The 15,660-nt window shown below is 36.7% G+C and overlaps 1 long non-coding RNA gene across 5 annotated transcripts in view; it reads left to right on the plus strand.

The window, feature by feature from the left end:
- LOC116585033 overlaps nucleotides 1–15,660 on the plus strand; it is a 155,588-nt gene that overhangs the window by 75,250 nt on the left and 64,678 nt on the right. Inside the window, exons 5-6 of one of the 5 annotated variants that reach the window (XR_004283439.1) lie at nucleotides 4,890–4,987; nucleotides 9,160–9,961. The exons of 3 other annotated variants lie outside the window; for them this stretch is intronic. This is a non-coding gene — a long non-coding RNA (uncharacterized LOC116585033). Of the gene's footprint in view, nucleotides 1–4,889; nucleotides 4,988–9,159; nucleotides 9,962–15,660 lie in introns of those variants that run through there. One more of the 5 variants, XR_004283442.1, reaches the window with a different exon arrangement.

A 15,660-nucleotide genomic window follows, 5' to 3' on the forward strand; every position in this document is an offset into this window, starting at 1 on the left:
AGTGGTGATGCAACATGGGGGGTTAAGGGGGTAGGAGAAGAATAAATGAAACAAGATGGGATTGGGAGGGAGACAAACTATAAGTGACACTTAATCTCACAAAACAAACTGAGGGTTGTTGGGGGGAGGGGGGTTAGGGGAAGGGGGGTGGGGTTATGGACATTGGGGAGGGTATGTGCTATGGTGAGTGCTGTGAAGTGTGTAAACCTGGTGATTCACAAACCTGTACCCCGGGGGATAAAAATATATTATATGTTTATAAAAAATTAAAAAAAAAAATAAAATCTAAACTTAAAAAAAATGTGTAGGAGAATCAGAGACATTTGAACACTGCTTCATTGATGATATTAAGGAATTATTGTTAATATTTTAGGTGTGATGATAAATGACATCATGGCTATGCTTGAAAAGAGAATGGCTCTCAGACTTAAAGATATGTAATGAAACATTTATGGATCAGTTGATACTGATGTCTGGGGTTTTCTTCAAAACAATGCTGAGGAACTTGAATCCAAGCAGGTTCTTTCAGAGCCTAATGATGAAATTATTCCATTGCAGTAAAGAAATAAATTCAGAGAAAGAAGGGACTTGTTGGAGAAGAGTGAACTTCCCAGTTTTGTTGATCAATGGGGCCCATGTAGGGATTGTCAGAGATGAGTTTATCAAGGAAGCTTAGGGCCAAATCTTAGAAGGGCCTTGGAAAACAGGTTAAAGAACTTGAAAAGAAATCATTATTTCAATAATTATGGTACCACCATGTTCTGTACCAAAACTCTGTGGTAAGATTCATGCTAATTTAAGTGATAATCACCATAGTCTATCAAAATATTGGAAACTCCTTCTAATGGAAGATGAAATTTGAAAAATACTAAATTTATGAAAGATAAATAATGAATTTTAATAACATTTCCTCAATAGTGATGGAGTATTTTTTTTATAATTTTATTTTGGTCACCTAGATTATAAATATCTAGTCTTAAAGTCTATGAGAAACAGACTTAAAAAATAATACACTTGCTCTGTGTTTTGCCTGGAGAAGAGTTGAAACCACCAGGTTTCCTACTATTATGTTTACCAAATAAGATTTTAAATTCTCTGTGGTGTTTTAATTTTTGTTTTCTCCTCAATTTAATATTTTTTGCACCCATTGTATTATATATCATTTCTAGAAATATTTCCCTCTATGGTAAATGCTGATTTGTGACTTTGTTTTGCAATGTTTTTGTTTTTAATTGGACTTTTGAGAAAATAACCTGAATAATGATTTAAAATAAGCAGAATAAATTTTATGTGAAAATTATTTCAAAAGTCATTCTTCAGTTGTAGATGACTGCTGTTGCAATTTTCTTGGCATACAAACCAACTAATTTAAAAGTTAAGCTCTTGGGGCGCCTGGGTGGCTCAGTGGGTTAAGCCTCTGCCTTCGGCTCGGGTCATGATCCCGGGGTTCTGGGATCGAGCCCCACGTCCGGCTCTCTGCTCGGCAGGGAGCCAGCTTCTCCCTCTCCCTCTGCCTGCTTCTCCTCCTGCTTGTGATCTCTTTCTCTGTCAAATAAATAAATAAAATCTTTAAAAAAAAAAAAAAAAGTTAAGCTCTTTGTGCGATTACATGTTTCCTGCCTTTAGAGTCATGAAGATTTTGGAAATACAGCATCAAAGCAGAAATAGGAAGCTTACTGATTCTTTTGAATTATTAGTGTTTTATTACATTTACCATAAACTCTGGTTTCCTAACTTAAGTGATATGAAATGTATCCAGTTATAACGGAGTTTGTATTACCTTCAGACTTAAATTTAACAATTTGTTTTCAAGTGTCAGATTCGATGGAAATCTCTCCAGTTTCCCAAGGCATATGTAGCAGAGAAAGGCTGTAAGACGCACAAGTGTCTTAGCTTGAGTTTTTAGAAGCAAGACATGGGATAGGACTTCTTGTTCAAGTGGTTTATAAAAAACAAAACAAAACAAAACAAAACATACTTTCAGGTGAAGAGATTTGAGGAAAATAGGATAACACAGGGAAAAAAAAATACAAAGATACTGATCCAGAATGTGGGCTCAGGTGGAAACTAGCTTGTTTGTTCCCACAGAAAGCTGTGGGTGACAAGTTGTGCAAGAAAGTCTCTCCTACCCCGTGGGACTCAGTCACTGGCAATGGTCTTCCTTTGGGAGGGCTGGGTGGTCATAGACTCCTAGGCAAGGCTGTTCTATTTGTGTGAGGGCAAGTCTCCTGAGATAGGAGTAGCTGTGTTATCAGCTAATATAGTTGCTGGGAAAGAGTTGACCCCCCAGTTTACATAGGGACGGTGGTTTACCAATAACATTCTTTACAGTTTATCCTTTGAACTCACATATCCATAGGTCATGGCACAGCATCTCCAGAATTCTGACTGGAAAAGCTCATAAGGGGTTCCTGGAGGAACTCTGCCTGCTGCTGCTCCTGCAGTTTGCCCTGAGGTCATAACTAATATGAACCACTTCCTGCCTCCACTACCAACTCTAAATTCCTCTGCCCAGTGATTAGGACTTCTGCCACTCTGTGCAGTGTGCCTGGTGCAATGCCGAGGCCTCATCCTTAATTTGAAGGGTGTGAGCCTTCTCTGCCTTTACCGGGTAATGGTTGCTGTGCTTTCCCATATACAATTAATTATAGCTGGGAATGAAAGTCACATGGCTTACCTGAGTGTTCCGCATAGTCCTCCTTACCTTAATCTATCACAGAGGTTATGGTTCCTCCTGATTATCATGGTCGATTATCACTGTCAGTAGAGTAATTGTTTTCTTCACTTGCTTATCTCCTGGCATAAGGATCCCAAAGTGAACAGGAAGCAGTGTTCACTCTAAGATGAGTGGGATTCTTGCTGTGTCCTTGGTGGAAGGATTATACAGAGCTTAAAACTGTGGGGACAGTATTCATGTTTCCCTGAGTGGGTTCCTGGGGGGTGATAATGAGTGGGACTTCTTCTAACTCTATCCCTTCCTAGCCAGACCATTCATTCTACTGTTACAGACCTAGCGCTATCGAATGGCTATTGAATTAAGGTGCATGCTGAATTGTAAAAGATAGGGTCCTATCCTTTCAAGGTGTTCTCTTCAAGCTGCTACTTTAGCTACACAGTTAAACATCCATTTCAGCCTTTTACTGTGTTGGCAGCTTAGATGGCACAATACATGGTAGGAACAATGGGTGTTCTTGTCACAAGACCACTGTGACTTCTCCTTGGCTGTACAGTGGGTGTGTAAGTTCATGGTAAGATTATGCAATTATACATGACAGTTGATTAGACATTCTTTAAGTCCCTGGTAGTGGTGCTGGCTTGGAAGTGTGACCAGAAAGGCAAAGCCAGATCTGGAATAGTGAGTGGATCAAACACAGACAGGATAGAGCATTATTCTTTCCAGGGTATCCGTGTCTTGTTGGACTTACTGAAAGATAATACCATCTGAGCACTCACTGTTGTTCTCTAAGTGCTAGCAAGTTAGGCATTCAGTAGTGACAATAATGAGATCATTTTGGTGAAAGCATGCCCAGTGGACCGTGCATGGGTCTGTTTCTTCCACTAGGGCTAGTCTAGTTCCTGGCTACTTTATTCAAGTACTAGAGAAGCTGAAGACCGAGGGTCAGTGGACTGAGTCATCCTGTCCATCTGGCTGTAAATGCTTTTTCTGAAGTAGATTCTCTCTAGTGAACATTAACTTGTGATAAGAATGGTTCTCATCTTGCTGAACCTTTTAGATGTATTGTTTTCTTCGGAGTTGCTTTGGTTTTATGAGGAGCATATGTAACCGGGATAACAATCTGCTGGGAACATTTTGACACTTTAAGTGAGTTGTGGAAATGCCACTTGCATTTAGATCCCTTAGCCCTCCCCACTTGAAAACCTTGTTTTCTCTACACACATCGAGCACTCCATCAATTGGAATTATAGTTTTTGCCTCAGCCATCAACCATGATGAAAAAACTCAGGAGAACTCTAATCTGTTATATTCCCCGCCTTTTATAAAACCTATTGCATTGTTATTTCTTTCTTTCTGAAGTCATTTACTTTCTTCTGGAGAATGTCCTGGAGGTATTCTTTAAGGTTAGGTCTTCTTCCCTTAGAGGTACAGATTCCCTTAGTTTCCCATCATCTGAGAATGTCTTAATTTGCCTTTATATCTCAAAGATTTTTCTTTTCCAGGTATAGAATTTTTAGAGTTAGCAGGGGTTTTATTTTTCCTCTCAGCACTTGAATATGTGCAGTTTTAGTATAATATAAGCCAATTCTTCTAGGGCTAAAGTTTATATGATTGCAGTCCAAATAACTACTATTTTGACTAGAAATAGAAAAGGCAAGGTCCAGTTTTGCTCCTTTTCTTATATTGCAGAAAATATTTCTTTTTGAGGAGAAATACACATGAAAACATTTTTTTTGGAGGGGGAGAGATTGATCCCAATGGTAGTTGAATACTAGGTAGTTTGTTTCTTGCTTTCTTTTTCTTCTGAGACATCAGAGGGCAGTAGCAGCTGTTCTAAGGGCAAAGATGATGAGAACACAAACTAATAGTTCAGTCCAAATGAGCAGTCCCCTATGTCTGCAGTGGAGAGAAGGGGACCCATTACAGAAAAGCGAAAGTCCATCTTGGGAAGCTCTGTGAGGTGAGCTGTAGGGAGTTTGGAATCAGGCATACTTGGCTTTGATCACATCTCCATACTAGACGCATGATCTTGGGTGAGTAATTTAACCTCTCTAGGTCTCAATTCCCCCTTAGATAAAATCAAAATAATAATACTTCTTTGATTCTTTGTGAAAGTTTATAACAGTGAGAGACACAGGCTTCTAGCACAGGATTCATTTTCAACTGTCTTTCCAGGGTTTTTCAGTTGTATTTCTACTTCCCCCTTTCACAGAGAGCCGATGTAAAGGTTAAGGAAAACTCTTCAGGAAGGTGTCTAGCTCCATCTTGGGACTCATGGTGAACTAGCAAAGTTAAGGTTTCTTGCAAAAGGTATAATGTGAATCTTTTATTTATTTAAAAGTTGTGATGTTATCATCTTCAAAGTTTATAGTGAGTTACTGCTATTTGTTTAGTTTATTTGTTTAATTATTTTAATAAAGGCAGGTGTTAAAAAAACATTTATTAGTCTGGGTCAAATTAAGGGAGACATTTCTCACAGCAGCTTGAAAAGGAAAGTTTTATATAAAGAATTATTAACTACAGCAGGACCAACATTGGAGCAATGAAGGTTTTAGCAGGAAGAGAACATGAATGAATAGGATATAACAGACAGAAGGGCAGTTACTACCTAGGGCTGAGATAGAGAGTCCAAGGAATAGGCCCCACTCTGCCTTCCTCCTCCACAGCTGAGATCTGAAGCCTATGGGAAAAGGCACAGCCCTGACTGGATGTCAGAGAAGTCCCTGTGTTGGTACCATGGGGAAATTTACTGGAAATCTCCCTTCAGGAACTGGCTGGAATTCTGTCCTCGAGGGCTCTGGGAAAAGTTGTTGAGGAAGTATCTCATGTGAAGCAATGCTACCAATCTGCCTGAGGGTGGTGATGGACACTCCATGGCTGCCTTCTTTGTACTTCCGGAGACTGGCTCTGGAGAAGCTCTACACCCTGCAGGAGGCTGCCCAGTGAGTGCCTCAGATCCAGGAAGCAAAGCCCTTTACTCCTATAGTGTCTCTCTGGCACCCTCTATGGACAAAGTCTGACCCTGTGTAATATACCCTGGAAAATACTTAAGGGGCCCAGATCCATTCTCCCAGAGCAAGCAAAAAGAAAGAATTTGGAGATAAGAGGTTATTTATGATGCGTACACATGGAGGCGAATTCATGATTGAAATCTGTGTTAGGACTTAGTAAGAGTGATTGTCTTAATCTTATACAAAGCATTGGCTTAATTATTTCAAGCCATGATATCAATGCACCAATGCCTCCCGGTGAAAGTAAAGTGAAATCACATTTCAAATCTTTGTGCGAGTTAGATCTTTTATAATTGGAATTGTATAACATAGGCTGTAGGATTGTGGCAAACATAATACTCACTATATAGAGTTCCTGAATTATAAATTATATTTAAAAACCTGTTTCTAGTTAGAGGTATAGATTGCAACATAGATATTGTTGTATAGATTTGAATATGATTTGATTTGATCCTGAAAAATTTGTTTTAGTATTAGGGTGAGGAGTCCAAATGATACCTCATCTAATAGCTCAGATGATTCAGGTTTAATCCTCTCAGGGAGGTTTTAGGTTTGCAAAAGGGGTTAGATACATAGGTTCTAGAGTAAGCTCATGATCCTACTAATTGAGTAACTGCTGAGCACGTGCAAGGATCTGCAGGACTGAGGAGTATTATTAATGGGCTTTCATTAGAAGTTGGTGCCATGTATCATTTTCCCCTGGATTTATATAAATAAACTTTTTTATGCATGTTTATGCCTTCTCTGTGACATTTAGAATTTTCTTTAAACTTAAGTGTAGTTGATATACAATATTATACTAGTTTCAGGTGTACAACATAGTGATTCAACAATTATATTCATAAGAAAATGATCACCATAGTAACTGTCATTACCATCTATCACCAGAAAAAAGCAATTACAATATTATTGACTGTGTTCTCTGTGCTGTACTTTTCATCTTTGTGACTGACTTATTTTATAACTGGAAGTTTGTACCTCTTAATACCCTTCACTTTTGATAATACAGTTCTTTTGGAAATTCCTCTCTCCTTTGCTTTACATGGCCCTATTTATTTTCCTCTTCTAGGCTTGCGGGTGGTGGTGTTGTTTTCCTGAAACATTTAAAGTATCCGTATTCCTAAGTTCCATCTCTGTGATGCTCTTTCTTATTCTGTATGTTTTTTCCAGGGTGGCCGTATGCCATCTCACTTAAAAGCACAGAGCTCAGAATTAGAGAAATCTTGAATATTAGCTCTGCCACTTCCTGCTTTGTGATTCAGGGTAACTTAATATCTCTAGTCTCAATGTCCTCAGTGGTAAAAATGAACTACCCTCTCTTACCTCCTCTAGTGGTTGAGATTTTGAAATGAGATATATGTAAAGACTTTATCATAGTGCTTGGCACATAGAAAGTGCCAAATAAACAGTACTTTTGATGATCTATTTGTCTGGTTCAAATAATATGCTTCTGATTCCACATCTTTATTAAAGGTTCTCTATTGGGCTCCAAGTCTCTCTGTATTGTAATCTATATCACTGGTTTTAAATGCTGTTTGTGGTCTGTTGTAAATCAGTGATGAGGATTACATTAGTCTAAGAAGAATTGGAAAAAAAAAAAAGGACTTCAGTTGAGTTTTAAATTGAAGGCAAGTTACCTTAATTAATAAATTGCCTTTTAAGTCAAGATTCATGCCTTAATTTTTGGTGTTGAAAATCCTTTTATAAGAATAAAATGTAGGGGTGCCTAGGTGGCTCAGTGGGTTAAAGCCTCTGCCTTCGGCTCAGGTCGTGATCTCAGGGTCCTGGGATCGAGCCCCACATCGGGCTCTCTGCTCAGCGGGGAGCCTCCTTCCCCCTCTCTCTCTCTGCCTGCCTCTCTGCCTGCTTGTGATCTCTGTCTGTCAAATAAATAAAATCTAAAAAAAAGAAAAAGAATAAAATGTAGATATAAGTAGATGATAGTTTTTAAGAAAACATGCCCTGACCTAGAAAAAGAAAGAACTCACAGTCTTAAACTGGTCCCTCATATTTATTTGCAAATTTTGGAGTTGTGTGAAACCTGAAAGCCTGGGAACCTCCGATCTGCTGGAGAACTTTACTTGAATCAACCATGAATGCCTCACACTTGACACAATAAAAAGCATATTTATTATATCCTTCTTTCCCTTCACACAAAACCCAACTCCTTTTTCCTCTGTAGTGTAAAGGATGTCATAACTCTCCATCCTGGTTGATTCTGAGAAGTGAGTTATCCTCAAACTGTCCCGGGTGCTGTTTCCTTTACATTTAAGTGATTGCTAAGTTTTCCAGTCTGTCTCTTGATATTTCTTGATTCATACCCCTTGGCACTGTCATCTTTTTTTTGGTTGTAATTGTTTTCTTCTTACCTCCAGACTTCTTTCATTTCACTTTATCCTGTCTTAAGCTGCCAGAATGATCTTCTGCTCTCCTGCCTAAAATCCCCCAAGATCTGGCTGTCTCCTTTGGGGCTCAGTTTTTCAGTATAGGCAGAAAGCCCCCCACCTCCTTCCCATGTGCTACTGCTCTCTCACGTAGCTCCATCTTGCCTGCCACAATCAACTGCTTGTGTTTCTATTGCCTTGGAATCTTAGTACACCCAGTTCTATGCATTAGTAAACAGCCTCCCCTCATCTAGACAATCCAATTATCCTTTGTGATCCCATTCAAGTTTCTACCAACAAGACAGATGTATAAAAACTGAATTTGGTGTGTTGGCACATTTTCATACCAATAGGGTATGGCTAAGGGTACCACTGGGGGATGGGCAGAAGGCCTGGGATGCCATTGAACCCAGCTCTCCATTCCTAGGCTCCAGCACTGCTCTACAACCAGGACTGTTTATAAATATGAAATGTGTCCTCTCCTTTTAGGTACTTACGTATGTCTTTTGTGCTGTGGGTAGCAATAACCAGAAATATAAATAATAAAAAAAAGATGATCAGATGAGATCAGCTAATGTAACAACCTGTCTATTTGAGGACAAGTTCTAAAAGTTTAATAATCATCTACTATTTTCTTATAGGATGGTTCTTATTGTGAATTGTACCTCTAGACTCAGAGGGGACCCAGAGAAATACTGTTGCTTATCCTTAACTATGTCTTTTACGTCTGCTGTCCAGAGGGGCATGTCAGAGAGAATAAACTCCCTTTCCCACTTAAAGCAGTTAAGCTTCAAAATGTCTTATATAATCTAAGCCTGATCAAAGGCTTAAATATTTTTGTAATGCTTCACATCTGTCATATATGGTCTTCATGGTATGAAAGTACTTTGCTACTGTTTCAATTAGATTGCTAGGTCTACAATTAAATACCCAACTGAAAATTTGAGACATTTTATTCTATCACATTACAAAGCATATTGGAAGAGGCAGTACATCTAGTTCATAAGCTCTATCATCAAAAACCCACTTTCTTTGCACCTTTCTGTTCCTCAGCACATTTAATTTTTGTTCTCCTTATTTGCGTCAGGTGGCAAGACGCCTGCTGAAGTTCTAAGCATCACTTTGACATGGCATCATCCCAAATAGGGAGGAGTCAAGAGGAGACATTAAAGTCATGATCAATAAGACTAGCCATAATCCAGTTCTTGGAACTGGGCACATTGCCAGCCCAAACACAAATGGGTTTTGTTAGCAAGGAAAAAAGGAGAGAATGGCTCCTGAGTAAAGAACGAACATTGTCTGCTACATATAACCCTTCCTTTTTAACCATGTGAAACATAACAGTGTTGCATAAAGTCTTTAGCTTGTGTTTTACTTTTCCTATGTCTGTATCCAGACCAATTTTCTTTCTTCTCCCTTGTTTCTCCTGGACTTTCCACAATTTAGCCTTTCCTTCCTTCCCCTGGAACCTCACCATCACCACCCAGTGGATTTAAGCAAGTCCTACTATATATCTACTACTCTTTGTTAAGTTGGACAGTGTGAACTTGCCAATATTAACATTTTTCCTACAAAAATGTCAAAATTTACCCAAATAATTTGGGACAAATGGAAAGAAATGATAACTATGGGGAGTAAGTATATAAAAGTTCCTTAAAGCCACCAGAGAATGTTTCAAAGGATGAAAATCAATCTTATTTGCAACTTAAAAACCAGTGATAATTTACATTGGACAACTTCATTTGGAAAAGAAAAAAGTCACCTGCTAATAACATTTAATCACATTCTTAGTGTTTGACCATAGTGAACAAGATGTCCATTTTTTCCTCGTAAATTTTATTCAGGCAATCCAGTCATATCCTGCAGGGGAAAAAAAAAAGGCATTATCTTAGGACTTTCTTGTATAGTATGAACAACTACTTACCTTACACCTTCCTCTGTCCCAGTTAGGTATATCACAGTGTCTGTACAAATATTGAAAAAGGAATGAAACTCAATAGAGAAGAATTAATCTTTCTACAGTAGGACACTTAAAATTAAAAAAAGATGAGTGGAAAAAGCCAGCACAGAGGGGAAAGATAAGATAAGTGTCTCAAACACTTGAACATGGAGAAGATCAGCACTTTGCAGGAAGCCATAGCCAGACTTTGTAACAGGAGAGGAAGTCATCTGGAAAATGGCATTTCTCACACACCAGCTGTAAGTCAATCTCCTGGGTAAGAGTATCGAGTTAAACAACCCTCGTAGGTCTCTTGTGTCTATGAATGTAATAAGATTCCAACAACAGAATCATTCTTTGTTCAGTGGTTTCCCACTTGCTACTCATATCCTGCTAAAGCCTTCTTCTCCAAATTCTTACCCACCAAGTTTCATGTGCTTTGTCCCATATGTCCTTTTGGTGGAAAAAATAAAGCAATGGTATCAGAAGTCACCTGGAAGTAGAGCCAAATAAAAAAAGTAAAGCTACTCTGTGATCATTAAAATGTAGGCCACTTAACAGTTGGACAGGGACAGCATAAGAGCTTTTGAGGAATTAAGAAATGAGAACAAAGAAAGAGAACTAAATATAAACACATGAATGACAAAAAGAAAAAAGGAAATGAAGATTGGCAGAAAATAAGGGCATAACAACACGCAAGACAACAGCAAAGCGAGAGAAAAGATTTGTGTTATTTCAGAAATGTGGATTACAGTTCTAGCTTCACCAACTAGACATGTAATTGTAAGTCACTTAACCTTTACTTTTTAAAAACAGCTTCATTGAAATATAATTTACATTCCATGCATTCACCCATTTAAAGTATACAATTCAGTGCTTTATAGGATATTCACAGAATTGTACAACAATTACCTAATTGTAGAGCATTTTATTGCCTCCAAAACAAACCTCATACTCATTAGTGGTATTTTCTCCTCCCTCAACTTTGGCACTCACTAAGCTATTTCTGTCTCTGTAGATTTGCCTCTTCTGGGTATTTCTTATAAATTTCACTTATGTAATGATTTCAAGGTGCATCTGTTTTGTAGCATATATTGGTTCTTCATTTTTATTGCTGATTTGCATTATCACAGTTTATAATAAAAAAATAGTGATTTCCCTAATATTTTAGGTTACTTCTGTGAACTATTTTTTTCTTTTTTTTTCATTTTTAAAAATTTTTTTATAGACATATATTTTTATCCCCAGGGGTACAGATCTGTGAATCGCCAGGTTTACACAGTTCACAGCACTCACCATAGCACATACCCTCCCCAATGTCCTTAAGCCCACCCACCTTCTCCCAACTGAACTATTTTTTTTTTTTTTGAGTTAATTATCCTTAAAAGAAAAATGTCATCCTTTGTCTGGAATGACTGAGGTCATTGCAATTTACTTCCATGGAGAATTAAAAACTAAGAAACAAATAAATGTCTGTATTTTCTGAAATGTAGAGAAACTTAACTCAGACCTGGTGATTCCAAGGGCTCACTGCCAACTTTCACTTGTTTGTCATTAGTTCGTTCATTCAATGGATGTTAAAATTTCCATGTGCGAAGAATTGTGGGTTCCTTTATTGTCCCCGAGAGAGAGATATGTAGGTAACTAAGATATAACAAATTATTATCATCCTTACCAGAACCATCAGTCCTAGGAACAAAATGACTTCCTCTAACACCTGCTGAGGTGTGGCATCAAAGAACCAAAGGGAGAAGGAAGAGAGAGCCAAAGGGTTGGTAGATGTAATTTTTCTTCAGGTGTTATGGACGTTCAAGTCCATTTGCTCAGACATTTACTGGAAATATAAGATCCTTCTAATTAGTTAAAGTTATCTCAGGTAGTTTCCTTATTGTTTTTACAATACAAACCTGTAGGAAATCTTCATGGACGGGGCAAAAGCTGTGAGTTTTGGGGGTTGTGGAAAACTGGAAGACATATGTACTGACAGAAAAGAAAACAGCCAGAGGACACAGTCTCTGAAGTTTTTTTTTTTTTTTTTTTAAAGATTTTATTTATTTATTTGACAGACAGATCACAAGCAGGCAGAGAGAGACGGGGAAGTAGAGAGCCCGATGTGGGGCTCGATCTCAGGACTCCGGGATCATGACCTGAGCCGAAGGCAGAGGCCTTAACCCATTGAGCCACCCAGGTGCCCAAGTCTCTGAGGTCTTAATAAGAAAACTGGTGATGAGGAAGCTTATCTGGAGCAAAGGTTTCCTCTGCGTAGGAGACCTTCTCCTCCACTCACCCACTTGGCATGATGTTCTTATTCTAGACCAGTATTAAATAAAATTACATACTGGGTATTTGGGTTCTTAAGATTGTTCTTTTATCTGATATACCATCGAGCAGGTAGTTCTAGAATCTAGTATTAAGTTCAGTGTTTCAAATTAAAAAAAATATGTAGAGACCCTAGAAAGAAGTCAAAGGATTGCCTTAAGAGAAATTAAGGGCTTGTGAGTAAAAATTTAAAAAGAAAGACTCTTAAAAGGAAATATCATGCTATTATTGGCCATGAAGAAGAGTTGGGTATTTATTTCATAAAAAGGAAAGAATGGTTGTTCTTTATGGGTCTCAACACAAAATAATTAAAAATATACCTTAATATCTGAAAATTTTAATATTAAAGGAATAGTTTACCAACAAAAGACCTATCATTTTTTGACAATTTTATGCCTTTTTGTATAAAGCCAAAAAAATTGACCAGATTGATTCAAGTTGTGAGGGAAAAAGCCCAATTTAGTGATAGATACAGAATAAAATAACAATACTGGGAAGAATAAACACTCTTTTATTAAAAACTTACTTCTAATGGATAATTTCATACACAAAAATTTACTTAGCAAAACCAAATGAAGTAGAAATAAAACCCAGAAAATCTTAATAGGCTAATAATATCTAAAGACATTGGATCAGTATTTAAAAATCTAGCCCCTTTCCTATTAAAAAAAACAAAATGAAAACCAAAACAGAAAAGACAAAACATTTAGATAAGTCCAAAGGCAAGTTATAACACATCATCAAAAAACAAATAATTCCAAAGCCATAGAAATCCCTCTAGAGAACAGAACAAGTAACACTTCCTAAATAATTTAATGAGCCTAATATTATCATGAGGCTAAAACAAAACAAGTATTTTTTTATAATAGATGATTAAAAGTCATTCTTCCTTGTGAAATAAAGATGCAAAATTCCTGAACAAAATTATTAGCAAACCAAATTTCACAATGTATTGAAAAAATACATCATGGAAAAATTGGGCTTTCCCAAGGAATTCGAAGAAGGTTTAATGTTTAAAAGTACATTGCAAAACATGATACAGATGTTTATTTAGACCATTGTTATCAAAATTATTACCTTCCTGACAATTCGAGAGCCCAATGAGGGCAAAGTTGGTCTATTTTTTTCACTGTTTTATTCCCAGCGCCAAACATATGTGCTTTTGGTAGGCACTCAAATATTTTTTCGCTATTAAATTGAATGGCATGTGGTTGGATACCATAAAAATTTAGCTTTAGAGTTATTCATAGAAACCAAAATGTGTCAGATGTTCTGAGTCAATTTAAATGTGGCAAAAATTTAATCTTTTTAAAAGTAGAGATAATGTCCTAAGAAATTCTCTCTAGTTCTTTTACAGTGGAGATGGCAAAGAAATGTATCTGGTACTCCATTCTTGGCCAATATTGGACTGACCATTCCTCACTGAGCCACAGATCCTTCTTCAGAGACCTTCTCAACATGGTCCTAGTTACTTAGTATCAAGCAATTGGAATTGGCACAACCTAGTTGGGATTTCTATATTGTTGTGGGGGAAAAAATCACATTTTTTACTCTAACAAAATATTTAATTATATATTGACTGGTGATACTAGAATAAAAACAGCCTTAGGAAAGCCTATCCTTTAATACAGATACAATTTCACCCTTTGGCTTTTCCACTGGAATGAATATAGGACCTAGTGGCAACAGTTTGGGACAAATTATCATTTCAGATTCAGCTAAAATCAATTTTTGTTTTTATTCTGTAAAAAACCCTAATGGTTTGGTGAAGAATTTGGATTCTCATTGCAGCTTGGTTTTGGCAAAGCTAAACAAAGATTGTAAATATTCATGTGTCTAGATGCTATATCGCAAGTTATTGTCCATAAACCTCTTAACTAAATTCCAGCCAGAAAAAGAAACACATTTCTCAATTACTTTTGAAAAGTCATACATTAAGTAGCCAAGAGGTTCAAGATAGTTCTGATAAATCACATAATAGAGGCAGTCTTACTTAAATTGTAGACAATTATCTTGCACAATTAATTTGAGGTTCAGAGGCAAGATAATCAGTATCATTTTCTATAATATTCAGGCACTTTTAATTGAGCATTGCTACTCTACCCTTAGGGGTCCTTTCTCCAATTGGAGCAATCACACAGTTACAAGTGTCAGTTTCAATCGGTCTTGCACCAGAGGGTACCATTTGGCCATGTAAATATTACCGAAGAGATCTACTAAAGATGCTTTTCCTTTGAGGGCTTAGATATTGAACTTCGCTGATGAATTTGTCTTTCTGCATACAAATCTCATTTTCTCTATAAGCAAAGACTGAAAGGTGTTTCCCAATTTTAACTTGCCTTATTATTTACAGATATAATGCTTTTCTTATGGAATTAAAAAAATGACGTACCAAAGCTTTTCATTTTTTTGTATGAAGGGATAAAGTATATTTCTTAGCATTTTTCAAGTAGTTGACTTTAAAATTTTTCTCTCATAGTTGAATGAAAGGTAATTATAAAACTTACTAAAGACAATGGCAGCTCTTAGAAATATAGCCCTATAAAAATTAGAAAAATTATGAAACTTCCTGAAAATAATTAGAAGCATTGGGCTGAAATAAGCTTCGAGTGATTCAATAAATGTGCATAAAATCACAACAATACAGATATTGCAGATCACTCAAAATATTAGCATTGTCTCCTAGACTTTAATTTTTATGGACAGATTTTTAAAAATTAAATCATTATAAAAATTTGAATAAAAATAGAAAGAAATTATTTGGTCTATCAATCATAAAGAGGTTCACTTACAGTTTTGTGAGGAGTTAAACTTTAAGTAGGGCTATTGTAGAGAAATGGTAAAACTTAACTAAAAATATCAACTAAAAATATTCTAGGAGCTAATTCTATGCCTTGGAAAGAGATATTTCAAGATTAGGCTAGAAACTCTTGTTGCCAGAAACCAAGTACACTTTGAAATGTTCTGATGTGGTGTTGACAGGACTCAGAAGTTAACTTGAAAAGAGCTTTCATTGGCCAAACTGTGACAATTCGAGCATAGAAAAAGATAAAAATCAAAATGATTAAAACAGCAGAGCCTAGAAGAAGCCATTAGTCATAATTTTGCTTAAAAGAAAATGAGACTTTATTTTCTCTTCACACAAATGGTATTTATTCAGATTAATTTCTTTAAAGGAGTCTTATTTTTCAAACATAAATATCTATATCTATATCTATATCTATATATAATTTTTAGGGTGGGTAAGATGATATCCATACACAAAAGATAATGGTCACCACGATTATTGTGGTATTTTTTGGAATCTACTTTGCTCACCGTTCTTGTGTG

The sequence above is a fragment of the Mustela erminea genome, chromosome 2, assembly GCF_009829155.1.
Source record: "Mustela erminea isolate mMusErm1 chromosome 2, mMusErm1.Pri, whole genome shotgun sequence".
NCBI lineage: Eukaryota > Metazoa > Chordata > Mammalia > Carnivora > Mustelidae > Mustela > Mustela erminea.